Genomic DNA, 23,911 nt, shown 5'->3' on the forward strand with positions numbered 1-23,911 from the left:
TTGGGAAGTATTCCTTGGCCTTCAAGTTTCTGGAAGAGTTTGTAGATTTGGTAACATTTGTTTCTTAAATACTAGTTAGAATTCACTAGTGAAGTAGTCTGGGTCTAGAGTATTTATTTACTTATTTATGGAAAGATTTTTAATTAAAACTTCAGTTGCTTTGGGGTGCCTGGGAGCTCAGTTGGTTAAGTGTCAGACTCTTGATTTCAGCTCAGGTCTTGATCTCAGGGTTGTAAGTCTCACAGGGTCTATGCCCAGTGTGGAGCCTACTTAAAAAAAAATTCAATTCCTTTAATGGATAGGGCTATTCAGTTTATTTATTTTTGATGAGATTTTGAGGTTTGTGTCTTAAAGGAATTTGTATATTTTATGTTGTCAAATTTATAGGCATAAAGTTGTCAAATTTATAGGCATAAAGTTGTGCATTTTATTTCCTTATGTTTTTAATTAACTGTGGAATCTATAGTAATGTCATCTCTCTCATTCCTAATATTGGTCTTTTGTTTCTTTTCTTTTCTTTTTTTCCTGATCAGCCTGACTAGAGTTTTATCAATTTTATTGATCTCTAAAAACCAACTTGTAGTTTCATTGATTTTTCTCTATTTTTTTTTTTTATGTGTGTGTGTTGTATTTCATTGATTTTCACTCTGATCATTTTTGTCTCCTTTGGTTTTAATTTTCTCTTATTTTTCTAGCTTCTTAAGCTGAGGTAACTGACTTCATACCTTTATTTTCTAACACAGTAATTTAGTGTTATGAATTTCCTTCCAAGTACTACTTTAGTTGAATTCCACAAATTTTGATGTTTTCCTTTTCATTTACTTTGAAATAGTTTATAATACAAATTTTCAGTGTTTTTTATTCTATTCTTCTTTATTCCCCTCTTTCCTATTTGTGTTTAATTTCCACATGTTTGGGGATTTTCCAGATATCTTTCTGTTCTTGGTTTCTAATTTAGTCCATTGTGGTACTGGAATTACAAAGTGATTTATGCATTACAATTACAGTATTAGAGTGTTCTGAATTTAACTATATATTTACCTTTACCACTGAGTTTTATACTTTCATACATTTTTATGTTACTAATTACCACTCTTTCATTTCAACTTGAAGAATTTCCTTTAAAATTTCTTGTAAGGCAAATCTAGTGGGGTTGAACTCCTTTAGCTTTAGTTTATTCTGGAAACTCTCCCTTTCAATTTTGAAGGACAACTTTGCTGTGTAGAGTATTGGTTTTTTTTCTTTCTGCACTTGGAATATATTATTCTACTTCCTTCTGGCCTGATGAAAAGTCTGTTGATTTCCTCATGAGTTTTCCCTTTTACATAATAAGTTGCTTTTCTCTTACAGATTTTAAGATTCTCTGTCTTTTACTTTTGACAGTTTATTTATGTTTCTCAGTTGGATCTCTTTAATTCATATTTTTTGGTACTTTTTGGGCTTCCTGGATCTGAATGTCTTTCTTTTCCCTGGTTAGGAAAGTTTTTATCTATTATTTCTTTGCCTAAATTTTCTGTCCCTTTCTCTATCTCCTCTGGGACCTCTATAATGCATATATTGGTGCACTCTTGATGTCCCATTAAGTCCATTAAGCTATCTTTTACCCTTTTCATTCTTTTTTTTCTTCTTTGTCTTATGATTGGATGAATTCCTCTGCCCTGACATTAAGTTTCTCATCCTTTCTTCCACTTGATCTAGTCTGTTGTTGAAACCCTCTATTTTTTTTCAGTTCAGTTATTGTATTCTTTAGTTCTATGATTTCTGTTTGGTACTTTTTAAATTATTCTATTTCACTTCTATTCTATTTCTTTGTTAAAATTTTCAATTTGTTCATGCATTACTTTCCAGGACTCAGTGAGGATCTTTATGACAGATAAATCACTTATCTCTGTTTCATTAAGATCAGTTTCTGAAGTCATATCTTGTTCTTTTGTTTGGAATATATGCCCTTGTTTCTTCTTTTTCTTTTACTCTCCGTGTTGGTTTCTGTGCATTAGATAAAACAGCCACCTCTCCTAGTCTTGACAGACTGATCTCATGTAGGAGATGAACCTTTTCAATCAGCCTGGATTGAGCTCCTGGTTGCCTCTCACTCCTTTGTGACTTTCTCCTCTGCTCTCTTTGTTCTTATTTGCTTCCAGTAGTTTAAGGTATGCCAAGACCTGTTAGTGTACCAAAGGTATGGGAAATGCCCATGTGCATCTTCAGGCCCCCAGAGGACAACTAATTACCTGCCCCTTCAGCTCCCTGATACAGGCTAATTGGAAGACCTTTAGACAACAGCTGGGAAAGTCAGGATGTTAAATATGCCATCTAGCTTTTATCAGGGGGAAACCAGGAACTGCGTATTTTTACCTACTCACTCTGTGCTGAGCCAAAGGGAAGAGTCACTGGGAGAGCTTGTGTTCCCATATAGAACAAGCTCTTTGTGTGATCCCAGGCGTCTTGTGAATGCTGAACCCCATCAGCTCCTGGAGATAGGTGGTTTGGATGGCAGCTGTAACAATTGGTGTGCTAGAAATGTGAACAAACTCCTTCCAGGGAGAAGCTGGAGACTTGGTTTTCACTGTTTGAGTGAGCTGGTGGAGACAGTGGGGATGTGCCCATCAGCTCTTTCAGGTTCCCAGAAGGATCATGGTCAGTTCCCTTATGCAGGCTGATTTAACATTGTAACCCTAGGCAGCAGTGGGAAAGTTTGCAGTCAGATCTCTTCCAGGGAGAAACTGGGAGAGAGCATTTTTCCCTGCTCCCTTGGCACTGTGCCTGGGAGGTGGGGATAGTTGTAGGAAGTGCCTGTGTGCCCATTGGAGAACTGCTTGTTTTATTTAATATGGTTCTGTGGGGCTTGTGAATGCTGAGCTTTGTTGGCTATCAGAGCTAGGTGATTTGAGGGCCCATCCCTTGGGTTGCAGCTGTAAAGTTTAGAGGGCTAGATATGTGGAAGCCCCTTGCAGGGAGATAATTGTGACTTGGTTTTATTTTTGGAGCAAGCCAGATGGAGGGGTCAGGAGAAGTGTCTGTTGGCTCTTTTGGGCTCCTTGGGCAAAGGATCACAGTCAGCACTTAGATGCTCCTAATTGGAAGCCAGACCCCTAACAGTAGCTGGTAAGGAATGTAGTCAACCCCCTCAGGAAAAACTGGGGGAAGGGCATTTTTGTTGTTTCCTCTGCTCTGAGCCTGGGCGTGATAGCCAAGGAACGTGCCTGTGTGTCCTTTTAACAACTGCTACTTTGTTTGCTATAGTCCTGTGAGACTCATGAATGCAAACTCTGTTGGTGTTCAGAGCTAGATGATTTTGGGGCCTGTTTCTTGGGTGGCAGTCTTAAAAGTTGGGGTGCTATATGGGTGGCCCAAACCCTTCACTCCTCAGAACTGGGGAATTGGGGATTCTTTCCCAATTGTAACGTGCTGTGCCAGGGGTGGGATTTATGGGAAGAGTTTGTCTCAGGCTTTACTACCTATTTCTATGTGAGTATTTTCTCAGTTACCCATTGTGTAGGAGTCAGTCAATTAATTGTTTCTGAATTTCTCTCAGAGGGAATTGCTCCATATGTAGCTGTATATTCAGTGCATCTGTAGGAGGAGAGAAATTCGAGAGCCTCCTATGTTTCCATCTTGGTGATACCTTAGTCTAAAATACTTTCTTAATTTCTCGTTCCACAAGATTCTCCTAACCCTGGGAGAACACTGTGTGAACATGAAACCAGAGATTGGAGTGATGCCTCAACAAGCCAAGGAATGCCAGAGATTTATTGCAAACCACCAGAAGCTAAGACAGGCATGGAACAGATTTTCCCTTACAGTCTTGGGAAAAAACCCAACCCTGTGACACCTTGATTTTGGTTTTCCAGCCTCCAGAACTGTGAGGCAATAAACTCCTGTTGTTTAAGCCAATGGGTCTGTGGTACTTTATTACGGCAGTACTAACAAACTGATAAAGAACCCAACATCAGGGTAATAGGTGTGGTTGTTGCTGCTGGGGTGTCCTTGCTCCTAAGCTCCTAAGTACAGGTGAGGTAATGTATGCATGGATACTAACCCACGTGTATGCGCACATTTGTGACTGTGTCTGTATCACCTTTGTTTTTGAAAGATATTTTCATTGGGCAAGAATTGTGTATTGACAGTTTTAACACTTTAAAGATATGGCTTACTCTCTTCTGGCTTGCATTGTTTTGGAGAGGAAATTGTTGTAATCTTTATCTTTGTTCCTCTGTACATAATGTTTTTTTCCCCCTCTGTCTGTGTTTAAGATTTTATCTTTTCACTGGTTTTAAGTAATTTGATCATGATGTGCCCTGGTATGTTTTTCTTTTTCTTTTTTCATTTTTGGTATTTGAGGTTTGTTGTGCTTCTATGGTTTTCATCAAATTTAGAAACATTTCAGCCATTATTTCTTCAAGTTTTTTCCCCTTTATACTTCTCTCCTCTTTCAGGGACTCCAGCTATAAGTAATATAAGACTACTTGAAGTTGTCTATTATTATGTCTTCAAGTTGACTAATATTTTCTTTTGCAATGTCTATTCTGCAGTTAATCCCATCCAAAATATTTTTTTCATTTAAGATACCTTAGTTTTCAGCTCTAGAAGCTTAATTTGGGTTTTTTACATATCTTTATGTGTCCAATTCACATGTATGATCTTTTTTTAGCTTTTTGGACATAAAAAATTGTTTTGATGTTGTCTACTAATTCTATTACTTTATTACTAATTCTACTCTAGTGTAATACTATTCTATGTCATTTCTAAGTTGGTTTTGATGGATAATTTTTTTTTATTCTTCATTATGGATCATATTTCCCTCCTTCTTTGCATGCCCCATAGTTTTTGATTGGATGCTACCCATTGTGAATTTTACCTTGTTGGATTCTGGATGTTTTTCTATTCCTGTAAATACTTTTGCACTTTGTTTTGGTATGCCATTAAATTCCTTGAAGGCAGTACCACAGTCATATTTTTGAATATGGCTAGATGTATTCAGAGCACTTAGTCTTGGTGTAAGTTTTCCCAACTATTTGAAGCAAAATCCTTTGAAGCTTTCTACCCAGTATCCTGTAAATGACTAGATATTTTTCTGTCTTAGCTTATGAACACAAGAGTTATTCCCAGTTCTGTGTGAGTTCTAGGTACTGTTACTTCCTATCCTTTCAGTTGGTTATTTCTGCTGCCTCAGATAATTTCTGTACATGCATGATCAATACTCAGCTGAAGACTAGGAGAGGAACCTTCTTCAGGGAGGAGCCTCTGAAGATTTCTGGGACTGTACCCCTGTTCAGTTCTCTCCTTCTCAGTACTCTGACCTGCAAACTCTAGTCACTTTGACCTCTCCAGGCTTCCACTTCCATCTTCTTGAGTCTGAATGACTGTTGGGCTCTGCCTTGGTTCCTCCTTTTGTAACATTCCCTAGAAACTCTCCTCAGACAGTAATCTGGGCAATCCTAAAACTCCTCTCATTTGTTTCTTATCTCTCAGGAATCACTGTCTTTTTCCTCATGTTTTGAAATCTTTGTTTCATATACTTTACCTTTTTTCTTTTTTTTCCATGTAGGAAGATAAATCTAGTCCTTCATCTTGGCCAGTAGTGAAAATTGATAGTCACTTTTGGTCTAATTTGCTACCTACAGCATCTTCCTTGCCCCTATTGTCCAGAAGATTCTGTTGCATTGGAACCATTTCTTCACTGTGGTAACCAGACTCCAAGATAATCCTTAATGATTGTCACCTTCTGATAGTCACACTCTTGTTAATTCACATTGTATTTCATTTGGTGAGTGTGACCAGTAGCATATGACAGAAGGAATGGTAAACGACTTCTAAGATAAAAGACTGAAGCTTCCATCCTGGGTGTTTTGTTGTTTGCCCACTGATTCCCCAAATCACTTACTTTGGAGGAAGCCCACATTGCAAGAACTGTAGCCTCCTGCAATAGCCACTTGAGGGAAACTGAAAGCATAATCTCCAGCCATAGCTGAACCTCGAAATGAGTATAGCCCTGGCAGATAGCTGGGTTACAGCTACATGAAAGACTTTGAGCTCTATCCACCTAGCTAAACTACTCCTGGCTTCCTGATCCTCAGAAACTCTGTGAGATAGTTGTTTGTTGTTTTAATTATCAAAGGTTTGGGGCAATTAGTTACACAGCAATAGATAATTAATACATTGATTCAGCAAATATATATTGATATGTGCAGGTTGTTGGATGCTCACCATCTCTGTGGATGAAGGTTAATTTCTCATCCATAACACCTGGAGTTCCTTATTATATGCCTCCTACCACTTCAACCTTTTCTTTCACTATGTTAGACCATCAAAGCTCTGGTTCACTCATCATAACTTGCTGCTATTCCTCAAATATATCATGTGATTTTAGTGTTTGTATATGTTCTTTCCTTTATCTTTATTCTCTCATTTATTTGCTAAACTCTTGTTCATATTTTAAGACTCAGATCAACATTACATCATTCTTGACCTTGCCAGGATGACTCACATCTTTTCCCACTGCTTAAGATTCCCATTTCAAGTCACTAAGCCCTACAGTGTTCTTAACACTCTTTATATTTCAAGACATTATTTTAAAGATGATTTATTTCATGAAACTTACTCCTTAGCCAAAGTACAATTAGCCCCTCATTGCCTTGGATACTCACCATGCTTGATGCATTCGATTAGAGCATGTGTGACATACTTTATTTTGTTTGTTTGCTTCTTTTATGCCTCTCTCCTTTTATTAGACTTTGATTTTTTGAAAGTATTTCAGATTTCTCATTCTTTGTGATTCCAAAGCATGGTGTATGCTATATAGTAGGGGCCTAATGAATGTTGGTTGAATAAATGTAGTCTTCTTAGCTTTGTAATATTTCCTTTTGAATCAAATATTTAACATAGTTGTGTTTTTAAAAAGTATCAGTTTTTCACTTAAAACTTTCTTATTAATTTATAATTTAATTGCATTATTGTCAGAGTGTGTAGCCTATATACTTTACCCTTTTACAACTCTATTGAGTTTTTCTCTGAAGCTGACACTGGAATTAAAAACTAACAAATTTTCTAAAGTTTTCTACTACCATTTAATTTTTATAAACATTCTAGAGACATTTGAAAGGATACTGTGTTCTTTTTAGGAAATATAGCATGAATTTGTGTTTAAAGCTTTATTAATTATACTTATATATACATTTACTTATAATGCCATAGACTGACAGGAGTGTCTCTCCCACTATACTTATAATTCTGTCAATATTTCCTTGTATTTATGTTAGGCTTTGTTTGATATATTTTAATGTTATGTTACTTAGTGCATGATAGTTCATGTCTTCTACTTTTTATCAATAAGAATTGACCTTCTGATCTTATTTATTTCTTAGCTTTTAGTTTTTTGGTCTGGGACTCATAGTTTTATGTTAATATGATTGTTGAGTGCATTTAGGCAAAATTACTCCCTATACTTGGGTGGTAGTGAGAAGTTGCCTGAAGTTGGAAATAAAATTGGTCTATGAGTGTTAAATTTTAAAATACTCATAATAGTTCAAAGCAATGATACAGAATGTCAACTCAGAGAATGACTTTTCTAGCTAAAACATCCTTATTTTGTATCTTTAATTCTGATTCATATTTTATTATTCTGAGTTATTAAACTCAAGTCAGTTTATGAAACAGTTATATGGGACAATAATTTGCACTGAAAAAATGTGTTTTAATTGTAGTAATGCCCTTCATGTATTTTTGCATTTTGTACACCATTAGTTGCTTGTACACCAATAGCTTAGCAGACAAGCCTAGAGCTGAAATGTTAGAAAACAATTGATGATCCATTGGAAATGGAATTGAAGCATCTCTAAAATTATAATGAATATATTGGAAAAGATTTTGTGGTAGCCACATAACTTACTTAATTACTTTTAGTATATCTCACTGTCCTATATAGCAAGATACATTTGCACCTGGTTTAACAAATGGGTTGATGTTTGATTTGGTTGATTTTGTTTATGTCTATGGTTCTGAACTTAAAAATAAGTTCTCATAAAAATGCCGTAGTCTCCCCTTACATTACTTTGTAGTAGTTCTTTAGAGTATTTTGAGTTTTAAAATGCTTTTGATTTAAAGAGAATGGAATAATCTATTTTTCTTATTATCAATAATCTAAGGCTGTAAAATGATGAAAATATCTGTATTTTTGTTACTATTGGCCAGTAATTTTATGAGCACTTTCAAGTTAGATAAACTTTAATATAGTAAATAGTCATTTTGTGTCCAATGTTCTCCTGCTCCTCTAAAAATACTTCTGTGAAATCTTCCAATAATTTTTAGTCATACTTTACAGATCAGTTGTTTTTAAAATATCAACACTTGCCAAGAATGAAAAAAAACCCTAAACTTGAGAAATGATTTAACAGATAGAAAATGATTACAAGGAGCAAATAAATATAAATAATAATAATGCAGTATCTAGTAATTAGATTTAAACTACCCCAACTCTGAAATAGAGTCACAATTCTCAGAAAGAATAAGGGCAAAACCCATAAGTAAGCAAATAGTTGACACAAAGTTTATGCATCAAAGCCTATGTATTTTACATTTGACTCTACAAAGTCCTTAGGCTTTTACTTAGATTTTGTTTCTGCTTTAGACAAAGCATTAACAAACATTTCAGAGGTTGAAGAGCTAATAAGTAGTATAAAGAATTAAGATAGTGGCTAGCTTGACTGTAAGGGAAGAGATAGAATCCTATGAATCTAGATACATCAATTAAAGGCACATCTGCTGAGAATGTCTCTTCTGTGTAGGGCAGTGTCCTCTGAGAGCATCTTTATATTATTTCATAATATATATTGTTTATATATTCACATATATTATTTTATTATATAATCATTTATAAAGATTATTCTGAAACACACAGAAGGAATGATAGGCAAAGGGTTAAATAAAGTTTTAACATAATCTGGAAAATTTGCCCTTGTGAGTTAGCTTATTCCACAAGTGAGTGTCTAGACAAGCGAGTTGCTGCACACGAGTACTCACATTGTGCCTCTTTCTATGCAATGTGCTCTTGACCCAGATGTAATTCCTTTGTACTGTAGTATACAAACTTTCCTGCTGCTTTTACCCTTTTGGAGCCTGGTCAGGTGGAAATAAACTGGGGTTTGATGACTTTATAAATAGAGATGGGTCAACATATTCTATTAATAGTGGAACTGTCCTAAATCTTTGGCTAGTATTCAGAGGAAATTATAACTTACGGTTTGTAAATACAGACAAATTTAAGGGCTGAAATAAAATAGCAAACACAGATATTATACCTTTATGCTTCCAATTATAGGAGAAACAGAGGATTTATTTTTTTATACCTGTAATTTGATTTGAAAATATATATTTCATAGTATAACTCTTTCTCCTCTGTTGATACTTTATTTTAAGCAATACAAATATTTTAGTATATTTTCTTGAACTACTGGATATATAACATCACAAACATTTAATTTGGTACTTGAAAGCTGGAGTGACTGGTTTTTCAAAATTACAGAATAAAATTTCATTAAATTTTAAGAAACATTTAAAAACATAATAGGAAATGCATTAAAATTATTTTCATATTTTATGCAAACCAACAGCATAGAATGCCATTATAGTGCATTTCATTAATAAAATAAATAAGCTCTTTTATGTGAAGCCTCATTTCACTTTATTACAGAATGCGAACAACTAAGAATTGTAGGTCTTGGGGCGCCTGGGTGGCTCCGTCGTTAAGCGTCTGCCTCTGGCTCAGGTCATGATCTCAGGGTCCTGGGATCGAGCCCCACATCGGGTTCCCTGCTCCATGGGAAGCCTGCTTCTCCCTCTCCCACTCCCCCTGCTTGTGTTCCCTCTCTCGCTATATCTCTCTCTGTCAAATAAATAAATAAAATCTTAAAAAAAAAAAGAATTGTAGGTCCTGCGCCTCCCCCTGCCCCCCCCTTACACTCACATACACTTTTAAAACTGAAACCCAGCATTCTTTCTGATTGCATTGTGTTGGATTGGGGTGCTTCCCCCAATTAACATAGTTAATACCTAGCTCTTACTAAGAGTTCAATAAATTCTTGTTGATTGATTTACTTTTTATTCTAGAAAGCACTTTTTAGTGGGATAGGTAAATATTTGAGTAGGTTGAAGTATTATTTTAAATCATCAAAGCTGGGGTGGGATGTTTTGAGGTCATCTAGGTCAACTGCCTCATTTTACAGAAGAGACACTAAGAGGTTGAGTAGTTATTTTCATTATGAAGGCCAGCTAGTAGCTAGAGGCAAGACAGAACTAAAATACAAGGGTCTTACTGCTTAGCTTCATGTTTTTTACCCCATTGTACAGTTCTCTGGAGTTTCCACATTTGTCAGGCTAAATTTGAAAAGCTACCCATAACCATTTATATATTAGAACTAAGATGGATTATAAGTCAAGATGGTGACATGAAAGCCACTTTATGATGCCATTTAGTTAGAGTATCTTTAATTCCATCAAATGAATGCATAGCAATTAAGTTTTCTCATGAAAGTTTTGGCAACAATAGAAGGCTTTTATGGTTCATTTCAGGCTATTTTGTTTTCCTAGTTAAGTGTTGCTTCAAAATTTCCCTATTGTGTGGTAGCTTACCTTTATGTAGTCAGAAAAATTTAAGGGATTGAATACCCAGAGGAGAATTGTGTTTTTTTCACTTTTACCGTCACAAATTTTGGGACTGGCTATATTTGAACCCTTGCTGGTAATTTTGGAAGAAGGATAATGCTGTGTATATGAACATGTATGTATGTATCTTTATGATATATCCTCTTTGGTGAGTTTGCCACTGATCTGAGAAATTTTAGACTGTATGGCAATTTCCTTGACCTAGAAAATTAAATTTCCTTCAAATGCAATTATAATTAGATTAAGTTATATAACTGAAATAAAGTATTAATTTATGTAGACAGATTCCATTCTAAACCTTTTGAAAACATTTGGCTTTTTCTTTATACCATAGGTTAGTATTATGTCCCCAGAAACACTTTTTACAGATATTGTTGAAATCCAAGGAATCATAAGAATTAATATTTAGTTTGAACAGTTTCCCCAACCAATAAAATTCATTTTATTTTCCTGTGCATATCACAATTGCTCCAGCTTAGCCTACCTACTAATTGAGTTACTTATTTAAATGGTGAAATGGCTTCTTAAGAGCTTCTTTAATTATTTAGCTATTTAATAGAGCTCAGTCTTCCTTTTCTAGAAAATAGTGATGTTAAGACTGTTAGTATGTGGGGTGCCTGGGTGGCTCAGTTGGTTAAGCCTCAGACTCTTGATTTCAGCACAGGTCATGATATCAGAGTGGTGAGATGAAGCCCTGAGCCCTGAGCCCCAAGGCGCTTTGGGCTCTGCTCAGCGGGGAGTCTGCTTCTCTCCTTCTCCCTCTCCCTCTGCTCCTCGCCCTGCTCACACAATCTCTCTCTCTCTAAAATAAATAAATAAATCTTAAAAAACCCCACAAAAACTGTTAGTATGTGATCCTAAGTGCTGGCATTATTTCTAGTTAGTTATAATAATTTGGAATCTCTAGTAATGCTTTCATATTTGTATTTAACTTGTTTTCTTGCTTTTGTGTTACCACAGTTCGACATTCAGAGCCTTGACATGTTGAAATAGGCCATCTTTAACCACTAAAAGCATAGCTTGGCCCCAGACTCATTTATTTTGCATTAGGCAAGGTTGGCTCTATCCTTGCATAGATGAATGGCTTTTGACTAAATTGTGTTGTGTTCCCTTTAATAGGAAACAGCTTTTTTTTTTTCTTCCTCTCCAACAAACACTGTCACTTTTATTACCAATCATTAATGGTTAGACATGAAGCAGGCTGTTCTCTTAATGTTACCCTAGTGATTACATATTCATTTACTATATGCGTATAACAAATCGGCTCCATGTCTTGTCTACTTGTGATCATTTTCAGCTAACAATGTGCAGCCAGATTGTTCCTGAACCCTGACCCTATGATATTGCTTGTGTGGTGTCATCCTATTTGTTAATTCATTCCTTGATCGCATAGCTCTTATGCCTAATACATTTTCATCATACTCTGTAGCATTTTTATTATCCTTACAGCCCAAAGCTCATGTATCTACCTTCATCAGAGTCAGTTGGGTAGTGACTACATTAGTATATAGCAATACAGTAACAAGATTCTTAAACAGGATGGGGGAAGGAAATGCTGGGCTATATTTTTAGTTCTTTATATCCCAGAGACTTGGCAAAGGGAGAAGCTATGCCCACTAAATCTGTTCACAGCCAAGTGTTTTTAGAATCTTGGAATTTTCTTTTTTGGAGTTCTTCTTACTGTGGATCCATTGGAAAGCTGATAAAACAGATTGCCTGTAAGAGAGTCAATATAAAAATAGTCTGTAAGAATGCATGCCACCATCTGTGTTGTCTTATCTAGAGATTGTATCCCTGTCTCAGATTGACTTCCAAATTATTATGCTTATAAATATTAATTGATGAAAAGAAATTAGAAAAAGTGTAAAAGTGTGTCTGTGAATATTATATATATATATTTAACATGTACACAGCTTTGGATGAGAATTTCTTCTGTCTTGGCAGATAAATTTGAAGTTTTCTTTGAAAATGTGTTAAAGTACATATAAGAGTTTAAAAAATATTCCCTTTTGTGATAGAAGTTTTGTAAGTCAAAGGTTAATGATGGAGACACATCAATCAGAGCATCCTTGGTGACTCACAGAAGCACTTAGAAATACATTTGCTTCTGGATAATGTATGAATGTGTACATGATATACAACCACCATCTCTCATGACATGAGAATAGAGGGAGAAATTATTTATTAGGCAAAGAAGAAGTAAGGCTGATGTGGCATAAAGTAAAACATTTTTCTTGACCAAAATAAATTAGTATTTGAAGGAAAACAAGCAAGTAAATATGATTACATTTGGCCCAAGTTGCTCTTCTAGTAAAAGTGAATGATGTTTCTCTTTTAAAAGGCCCCCCTTTTTGGTGAGAAATCAGTAGCAGTACATCCCAGAAATTCTTCTCTGGCTTGATTTATTGACATTGAAGCTCCATGCCTGGAGAAAAATCTCTGCAAACCTAGTTACTTAGTGCTTATTATGAATTTTCCCATGTGTTTTTCTAATTAAAATGGTTTTCTTTAGCATAATATTTGTAGGATGGAAATATTTGAAAATGAAGTTTGATAATCTCTTGGTCCTTTCTTTACATGGTTTCATTTCCTACATTGTGCAAGATAGTTTTAATTGGACAACGTAGAAAAGATGTTCTGGGAACAGTGGAATGGAGCAATCTACAGTTTTCTTCAGTTGTTTGGATCATAGCAATTGAACCAAATTAAAGGTCAATTTTTTTCCTTTCTTTATAGTTCTGTCTAATATGATTTTAATGAACAGTTAGCTTACTGGTAATCTAAGGGTGGAGTGTAGGAGTAAATAGCTCCCTGTTGGGTCTTGTCCAGTTGTGCCAGGAAGGACTACCCATCTGAAAGAAATGTCCCCTACTTGCATGGGGTCCTTTTAAAAGGGGGACAAAACCCTTAGTTCCATAACTAGAGTTGGAGTCTAAAGAGAATACAGCAAATTCAACACACACTAGTGTTAAGGTGACTCGTTAAGTCACCTCTTAAGAACAGGTTTAGAGGGAAAGGATGTACAGAGAGCATGAAAACCCTTAGTACTTGAAGTGGTGCAACTAAGAGGCCATAGTGGGGGAAAGTGCGCTAAAAGGGAGCCTGAGAAAACCTGAGAACATTTCCATAAACATGTATGAATAACAATTTCTTATATGTATTCTGTGGTCAGAAAAATAAATGAAAAAATTCTACCAAGGAGGTTGATGTGAAAGAGAGAGAGAGAGAGAGTGTCCGAGTAGGATGTCTGTGCAAACAGATAAAGAAAATCCTACTCTAGAACCAGTCATTCCTCCTGTGGTCAATACAGGACATGTGACACAACAGGTGGAACAAGCTGTTGGAGAACCTCAAACACCATCTTTGAACCTCCATCAGCTGGGTCTGTGCCTCATCTCAATACACCTGGACACAGCAGTGTAACACCAGTGGTAGGAAGTGTTCTTCTTCTCCTTCGTGGGTGTGTCCAGGCCTGCAGAATAGTCAGAGAGTGCACCCGTAGCAGAACTGGGAGCATTAGGCAGAGCCTAGCCCTTGGCCGGCCTGAGGAAGTATCTTTTACCACTGCTGTGTGCTTCTTGAATTACCTCACATCTGACTTTCATCCTGTGTCTGTGGTTACAAAATGGCAGCAGTCTTTAGCCTGGCTAGGCATTAGAATCACCTGGGGAGTTTTCAAAAATGGTCCCATCTCTGACCTCTTGGATCAGGGACTTTGGTGGTGGGCCTGAACTTTGGGCCTTTTAAAAGCTCCCCAGTTAAGTCTATCGTGTAGTAAGTTTGAAAGTCTTTAAAAAAAAATTTTTTTTTTAATTCCTGAAGGCATTGGTGAAACTAGTTAATGATATTCAAAGATAATATCTTGGTGACTAAGAGAAGAAAAAGGATATTAATGTCTTGACATAATGCCTATGAAAGTTATTTTGTATTTAAAATTTGTTTTTAAGTTGTTTAAAATTTGTTTTTAAATTGTGGCCAGTTTCAGTAAAGAAAACTAATAGATACCTGGTAGTTAATTGACTATGGAAGGAAAAAAACTACACATACAGCTTTTATGTAAACATTTTATAAAGAGATATATAGTAGTTGTAGTGGGAGTAACACTTTTATGTTTTGATTAGCTAAGATGCCTTAGGTTGAACTCATTAAATATTAGCAGTATTGAAAGGCACTAATTACCATCAAACTTGGCATTTCACTTTATTTACAACATGTGCAGATATTAGTGTGTCTAAAAGAGATTATTATGTGAAAGAATACATGTCCAGAAAAAAAAAACTTGCTAATAAAGTTATTTAAACTTTCTTTTATTACTATTACTGGCCAAATGTCTTCAGAAAATAAATGCTTAAAATACATTTAATAAAGCCTGCAATTATGTTTTTAGAAGATATTAAGTAGATGCATTTTCACTATACTATAAATGTATTTTATTTAGTGAAAATACCTTTATAAATGTTAAATTTAAATCCACCAATATAAAATGCTCATGAGGTGATATTTGACATGGGGTAATGAGGTAAAGTGGGCAGAGAATAAATATTATTACAATTTTAGGTAATATAAAAACAAATGTAAAGTGTGTCTAATGATGAATGAATTCTTTATTAAGGTCTATATGTAAGAATATTTCCTACTTTGTGGGGTGCCTTATTATATCAGACTTGGATGTGGGGTGAGAGAGTTTGCAAGTCTTCTGTTTCCTCCTGGCAAAAGGAGGTGGATAGGAAGGGGAAAAGGAGGTCAAAGTAGGTTGGAAGGCACCTGGGTGGCTCAGTTGGTTAAGTGACTGCCTTCGGCTCAGGTCATGATCCTGGAGTCCCTGGATCGAGTCCCGCATCGGGCTCCCTGCTCGGCGGGTGGTCTGCTTCTCCCTCTGACCCTCCCCCCTCTCATGTGCTCTCTCTCTCTCTCTCATTCTCTCTTTCAAATAAATAAATTTAAAAAATCTTTAAAAAAAAAAAAAGTAGGTTGGAGACTTATTTTCTGTGGAATAATGGTGGGAATAGGAAGGGGTGCAGTCCTGACTGAGCACTGGCAAAATGCAGTCCAAGGGCAGCTCAGCTGGGCTTGAGGCAACCGTGGCACAGAGTTTCTATCAGAAGCCCAGGCGGGGAATCCCATGTTGTCAATCCAGGCTGGAGGAGGGCACAAGAATCTATGGACAAGTGACCAGACTAGAGTTCACAGAAGGGGCTCCAGGCTGTCAGGAAGTGAATGGCAGCATAAGACAGGGATCGAGGGGGTGCCTGGGTGGTTCAGTCAGTTAAGTGTCAGACTCTTGGTTTTGGCTCAGGTCGTGAGATCGAACCCCACATTGGGCTTGGCGCTCAGCGCAGTCTGCTTGAGATTCTCTCTCTCCCTCTGCCCTTCCCCCTGCTCTCTCTCCTTTCTCAAATAAATAAATAAATCCTAAAAAAAAAAAAAAGAGAGAGAGAGACAGGAATCAAGGAATTAAGGCAGAAAGCCCATTCTTGGGAAGTGTAGCATTTGAGGGGAAGGAGAAGTCTTCCTGTGGAAGTGGTGGAAGTGGGAGGTAATGGCCAACACAGGACACTGGCTGAGCAATTTCCTGTACTGCATCCAGATGAGCTGAGGTAAATTGACGTTGTGCCTGAAAGTGGCCTGACTGTCTTAGAGGTGCACTGTGTGGAATCTTCATGACCAGAGAACAGATGCCTCGCTGGCAGGAGCTGGAGAAGCAGGCAATGGATGGAGGCAGAGCTGACACGTCTGGAACATCTGGCTTTAGGCTCACAGCTGAAGCTGCTTTTTGCAGCCTGGCATTATTGGCAGCTTTACCCAAGGCTGCTCAGTGCCTTCCCACAGGGCCAAACCATTTCTCTGATGCGGGTTGCCAGATGAGTCTCTTGCATGTTGTATTTTCCAGATTTTCACATGTATTCTTTGAAGAGAGGATGGAGGAATTTTCTTTTTCTTTCTTTTTCTTTCTTTCTTTTTTTCTTTCTTTCTTTCTTTCTTTCTTTCTTTCTTTCTTCTTTCTTTTTCTTTCTTTCTTCTTTCTTCTTTCTTTCTCTTTCTTTCTTTCTTTCTTTCTTTCTTTCTTTCTTTCTTTCTTTCTTTCTTCTTTTTCTTTCTTCTTTCTTTCAGAATAACAGATATGAGGCTCATGAGAGGCTCACGAGAGACATGAAACCAAATAATGAGAACATTCTTTTATTCAACACTTATACTGAGTAATTGCTATGTGCTGCCTGTGAGGCTGTAATGGTGAGCAAAACCGATACAGCTTCTACCTCCTACAGAGCTTGGAATCTGATAGAGAGACAGACAATTATCAAATAATCACTCAAGTATATAAGGTCCTTATTATCCATGGGAATTGTTACCAGAAAAGTGACATCTAATATGAATATATACTTTAAGATGGGGATTAAAATGTCATAGTCAAAGTAGGGGTATTGCTTTTCTACTGCTGTGTAACAAGTTATCACAAATTTAGTAACTTAAAACAACACACACATTATTTTAGTTTCCATGGATCTAAAATCTGGGCATGTTTTTGCTGGGTCCTTTGCTCAGGGTCTCACCTGCTGAATGTCAAGGTGTCACATGGTGCTGCAATCTCATGTGAAGCTTGGGGTCCTCTTCCCAGGTCACTGGTGATTGACAAAACTCAGTTCCTGTGAGATAGAGGACTAAGATTCATGCTTTCTTGATGGCTGCCAACTGGTGGCCATTCTCAGATCCTAGAGGCTGCCCTCTGTGCTCTGCCACATGGCCCTCTTTACCGTATGGCATTTTGCCTCTCTAGCACTAGCAAGAGAATGTCTCTTACAATTCCAGTCCCTCCAGTCTATTAAGTCAGGCCCACCAGGATAATTTCTTTTTTGATGAACTCAGTGTCAAGTAATTAGAGATCTTAATTAATCTGCAAAATCCCTTCTGCTATATAGTATAACATAATCATGAGAAAACTATCCCATCATCTTTAGGTATAGGTATAACAGTGGGCAGGAATCTTGGAGCCACCTTATAATTTCGTCAACCAAAGTGAGGTAAAGGTTTGATTGGAACTTAATGTTGAAAAACAAAATGAAAATGAAAGCAACTTATGAATACAACACTATTTGATAATTCATGTTAGTTCTACCTGTCAGTTCATTCTTAATGAAAAACAAGAAATCTGGGGCGCCTCAGTGGCTCAGTCTAAGTGTCTGCTTTCGGCTCAGGTCATGATCCTAGGGTCCTGGGATCGAGCCCTGCGTCAGGCTCCCTGCTCCATGGGAAGCCTGCTTCTCCCTCTCCCACTCCCCCGCTTGTGTTCCCTCTCTCGCTCTCTCTCTCTCAAATAAATAAATAAATCTTAAAAAAAAAAAGAGGGCTCTTAAAAAAAAAACAACAACAAGAAATCAGTCAGGTGTTTTAGCCTAATTTTTCTGACAAAATTGTCTGCTGTCATGCATCCTTTATTTTTTATATATATTATCATTTATGTTAAAATGCTTGAGAGCTTTATCAATTTTTCTAAGGACTAATTTCCCCAGGGGATATATACATCTGATAAATAGCTGTGATTGACTAAATGTATATACATGTATTATAATAAATAAATAAATAAATAAATAAATAAATAAATAAATATTTATTACCAGATTGGTCAGCATGGTTAAGTAGAAAGGCACATTTGGGGACATCTTCTATAAGTTGCCAATTAATAAAGGAATACTTTTATAGTTCAATGAATTTACCTTCCCTCTTCAATAGTGAAGACTCAAATAATAATTATTTTGATAAAAAGAGCTTTCTTTTTATTGTTATGTCATTTTGTTTTTGCTCACTTAAATCATGTTTTCTAAAGTTATTAAATATTTTTCAAAATGATTTTAATCCCTTTATAATATTGTGTCATAGAAATGTATCTCTCTTTTATGAGATCAGGTATTATTTTTACTTTTAGTTATTTTATTGTTTTATGATTTTATCTTTAACTTGGATCATTCTGTAAGTTAGTGGATGTGTCTTTAGATAACGATCTGCCTTTCCTCTTTCCAATGAGTACTCTTTGTTGGTTTCCTCTACCAATTTGTGTGGCTAAGTTTTATGTATGCTATAAAAAAGACTAGATTTTTATATTTACTTATGTGTTTATAGTCATCAATTTGACTGTAAGTTGTTACAGAACCATGCTGTACACTGTTGAATTTATAGACTGTTTTAGTTTGTAATACATTTTAAGATCCGGTAGGACATCTCCATTCTCGATAGTCTTAGCTATTTTTTACTTATTCAGTCTCAAAGAATTTTAGAATTCATCTATCATGTTGTGAAACAGTTTCTGGTAATGTTTATATACAACTGAGGTAGATCTGTAAACTAATTTTGGAAGAACTGGAAACTAATTTTGGAAGAATTTACATCTTTTGGTATTAAGTGTACCTATCCAGGAATGTGGTCTCTCTGCATATAATAGTATTTTAAATTCTTTGGTGTAAAGTCTAGTCATTGCTTCATAGAGGTTTTAATTTTTTGTTAATTATATTGCCAATTATTATATATATTTATATATTTGTTTGTATTATGAATACAATCTTTTCTCCACTGCACTTCTAAATGGTTACTATTGGTAACTCTCAGTCCTTTGTATATTTATTAGTTTTCTTTTTCTTTTGGTTAGTTCTCTTGAATTTTACTAGGTAGGTAATAAAATCACCAGTAAATTATGACCCTTTTCTTCCTCCTTTCCAAAAGACGTACTTGTTAAAGTTTTTTGCTTTATTCCCTTGGAACCTCTAGATGGGTCTATAATAAATAGAAGTAAGAGAGGGGATTTTAAGTGTGTTCTTGATTTTAATAAGAGTGTGTCTACAGTTTTTTCATGTTTGGTTTTGGCTGTTGAATTAGGATAATCTTCAACTTGTTATCCACTCAATTGCTAAAGTTAGAAATCTGAGAATCATTCCTGACTCTTCTTTTTCCCTCCCCTGGCTCCTACTTCTGCCAACTAAATAAAATCCACAGTAAGTCCTTTATCTTAGTTGAGGGAGGACAGATAGTAAAACATGTAAAATTGATAAGTTTATGTACTAAAATGTGCTAAGAAGATACAATAAATACAGCAAGATTTGGGGGGAGGGCAAGGCCTACTTTTTCTGGACCTTCTCTTTCTAAGGAGGTGGCATTTGGTATGAGGGATCTGGAGCCCCACCACCTGAATCTTCCTACTGGCTCTGCCATCTCCTAAATGGGCGACCTTATATGCCTCATTTTCTCATCTATAAATGGAGAGAATAAATCCTTCTTCATAGCGCTTTGGGGAAGATTAAAGATGTGGTGCCCAGGAGGACATGACTCTCAGATTTCTGATTGGAGGGAGTCCCATTGCACCGTGAAGCCCATTACTGCATTTGCGCTGAGACAACAGTTCCCATGGACTGCTCTCAGCCAACGACTGAGCATGGCGGAGACGCAAAGGCAGATCCATTCCTGGGAGACATTGGACTCCTCCTATAGGTGATTTTGACTTGAAGAGCCTTGGTGAACTTTTTAAAGAACTGTGTGACAAATTAAGATATATCTATCTTTCTCTCTTTTCTTTCTTCTTCCCTCCATCCTTCCTTCTTTCTCTTCCTTACCTGAGATCAGACAAGCATCATGGTCTGGCAGCTCTCTTGGCTTCTTCCTGCTCCTTCCTCATTTTCTCATGCAGATATTTCCCCTAATAAATTTCTTACATGCTTGGTTCTATTTTGGCATCTTCTTCTTGAAGGACCCAGACTAACACAAATGAATTAATACTATGAAGCTCTTAGAGTGGGGCTTAGTACATATGAAGTCTTAGTAAATTTGAGATATTATTATTATTATTATTATTATTATTATTATTATTATTAAATTTGTGGGAACAGAGCATACCAAGCTGTAGGAACTGCAAGTGCCATGGCCCTGACCTGGGAAAGAGGATGGCAGATTTGAGGACAGGAAGAAAAAGTGTGTATAAATCATAGTGAGCAAAAGGAGAGAACAAAATAAAATAAGGACAGAGGGAAGCAGGAGCCAGATCATATAGATCCTTATAGTCCATGGTAAAGAGTTTGGATTTTATTCTGCTATAAATAACCTGAAGAGGATTTTAAGTAGGGGAATCATAGGATCATATAAATGGTTCTGAGACATCTCTCTGGCTGTTGATTGGAGAATGGACTGCAGGGGAGCAAGAGCAGAGACAGAGAAACCAGCCAGGAGACTGTTTTACCGGTTCAGGTGAAAACTTGTGGTGGCCCGGCCTGGGGCAGAACAGAAAAGACAATGAGAAATGGTTAGATTCTGCATACATTTTAGAGGTTGATATGATAGAACCGATTGCTGAATTGCATCTGAAGTTGAGGGGGATTGGTGTCAAGTTAATTTTTGGGTTTTGACAAAGCACCTAGATGGTTGTGATGCCAGATCCTGAGATGGAGAATGTTTGGGGGTGGGGATGGGAAGTGTCTACAGAGCGGGAATCAGTAGTTCTGTTCTGACCAGTTTTCACTTGAGATTCCTGCCAAATACCTTGATGGAGATAGTACCATAGTCTGGGGTGGAGATACAAATTTTAAGAGTTGTCCTACCTATAGATGAGGTATTTAAAGCCATCAGATTGGATGGGCTCCTCAGGCAGAGGCTGCAGGTACAGAAGTCTGTGTACGAAGGCCTTGGACACTCTAACAATTAGCAGGCTGGTGGAAGGTGAAGACCCACTCAGGGAAATGGAAATAAGTGGCCAGTGAGGGACGTGGGAAGTTGGGTGAGAGTAGTATTCAGAAGCTTATAGTAGAGATTATTTCAAGAATTAGGGAATGGCTAATTTTGTCAAATGCTGCCGAGATGTTTTGGCAGGATAGAGGTCATTGCTGACCTGCATATGTCCTATTTCAGTGGAGTGGTGAGGAGGAAAGCCTGTTATGAATGGGCAGAGGAGAGAAAAGAAATAGAGACAGTGAATAAAAGTAATTATATTCAGAAGTGTTGCTATGAAGAGGAGGAGGAAAATGAGGTCATAGTTGGAAGAGTCTTCGAGAAAGGGATGTTTTCTTTTGGTTTATTTATTTATTTATTAAAGATTTTATGTATTTATCTGGGGGAGAGAGAGAGAGGGAGGAGGGGCAGAGGGAGCATCCCAAGCAGACTCCGTGCTGAGTGCAGGGCTGACGTGGGGCTCGATCCCACAACCCTGAGATCATGACCTGAGCCGAAACCAAGAGTTGGATGCTTAATGGACTGAGCCAACCAGGTGCCCCTCTTTTTGTTCATTTAAAAAAGTTTACTTTAAGAGGTTTAAGAAGAGGATATGAAGCCATGTTTGTTTGCCAATGGTAATGATGCAATAGAGGGAGAAATTGATGCTAAAGAGATTGGATGAACAAAATCCTTGAGAAGCCAGAATGGATTCTGAGTACAAGTGGAGAGGTTGTTGACCCTGTAACAGGTAAGAAGGTGGAATATGTAGGAATATAGGTGAGTTGGTGGAATTGATGGTGGAAAAGTGTAGATTTTGTCTAATCGCATCTATTTCAATACAGCAAGAAGTATAAGGTAGTAATCTGTGACGGTGATAATGGGGGCAGTTTGTAGAAGAGAGGAGGTGTGACATAGATGGTAATGGGGAGCATGGAGTTCTGAGGTACAAGTGGTAAAAGAAAAGAAACACCCTCCAATGGAGAGAGTTGCCAGGAATAGTGTCTTCAGGGTGCAGGCTGATGGAAGAAGAAGGTGAAGGGAAGATGTTGGAAAGGCAGGAAGGAGTAGGACATGAGTTCAATTGAGAATCTGCAGAATCATATGGAAATAACTGGGTGGTGAATCATGGTGGGGCTCAGAAGTTTGGTTTATGAAGGTGGCAAAAAAGAATGGGAGTGAGAAGTGTTACGGGATTAATTAGCTTTATGAGTTTAATAAACTTTTTAAGGTTTTAGCATGGCCAATCTGTCCCACAAGTGGAGATGTTACATATTGTGACTATGTATTATGAATAATTTTGCCTCTTTATTACTTTACTTATAATAGAACATAACATTTCTTATTTTATGTATCTATATCTGTCTACATACATGTATTTAAGTGGACACATGATATTCAACCAGGTAGATTTTCTATAACAGTGGATATTTAAGTAGTTTTTACTTTCTTGTTATGTGAATTAGGCTTATTTCCCATCTTCAGGATTCCTTTCTTAAGAACAGATAACCAGCTTTGAGTTTATTGAGTGAAAGGCTAAGAACATTTTTGGAGACTCTTAAAACATATTGCTAGATAAATCTCCAAAAAGATTTTTTAATTTACGCTTTTATCAACAATGTGTGAAAAGGTCTGTTTCACAGCAACTTCTCTGAGGGCTACTAACCCCAGAGATGAGGCAGCTTCTTTTTACAGGCTCCATTGAAAGGGTCTGGTCTTTACTTTCTTGATAAGGGTTAATTATGCTTGTCGGGGACAGGAAGAGTTGATGGGGCTTCCCCTTATTCACCTTCCAGTTGTGTGGTTTTATTTTAGAATGCAGAGTTGGTTAGACATTAATGCTCTTCCTAAATCTTTTCCAATGAGTGTGAAAGCTTGTGGAAAGTTGCATATGAATCTGGTGCCTATTAAACTTTTAACATTAATTTTAAGAACTGTTTTATGTGTAAGGGTATATATGTGCACAAGTATGCATACACATATATGTTGAATATGGTTTTGTAAGATAGTTCTTAAAAATTTGGAGAAAGCATTTTTGGCATTTATTCACTCTATTCTGGCTTCATGGAAGTATTTACACTTATGTTTTTAAGTATTATCATTTTGAAAGGAAAATATATCTATGTTATTACCATAATCATGGGGCTGCAAAACTTAATAAAGAGTTTGCTGGTGTTTTAGACATGTTGATAAATAATTTTTTATCCTACTTTAAGACAAGTTTTTTAAAGGTGAAGTGGAGCTTATGCACATATCAGATAGCATATTTTACTTTTCTCACGAAAAAAGATCTAAGACACTTGTCAGAGAGCATCATGATGGTGCATAATTTTTCTGCTGTCTAATTTGCATCTCAGTGGCTGGACTTTCATTGTTCTGACTTTAATCACATCAGTCACTTGAAAAACACCTGATCTTTCTTTCGGCCTCATTGTACTTTGTTCAGTTATTGGAAATTTAAATTGTCCTTTCCCATATTACTTTGGTGACTGTTCTTCTCTTGAGTGAAAATTTCTAATACCCAGCCCCCATAGTATTGGGATTATTTTGAGCAGGGTCACTTAACTGAACA

The sequence above is a fragment of the Halichoerus grypus genome, chromosome 13 (genome assembly GCF_964656455.1).
Source record: "Halichoerus grypus chromosome 13, mHalGry1.hap1.1, whole genome shotgun sequence".
Taxonomy (NCBI): domain Eukaryota; kingdom Metazoa; phylum Chordata; class Mammalia; order Carnivora; family Phocidae; genus Halichoerus; species Halichoerus grypus.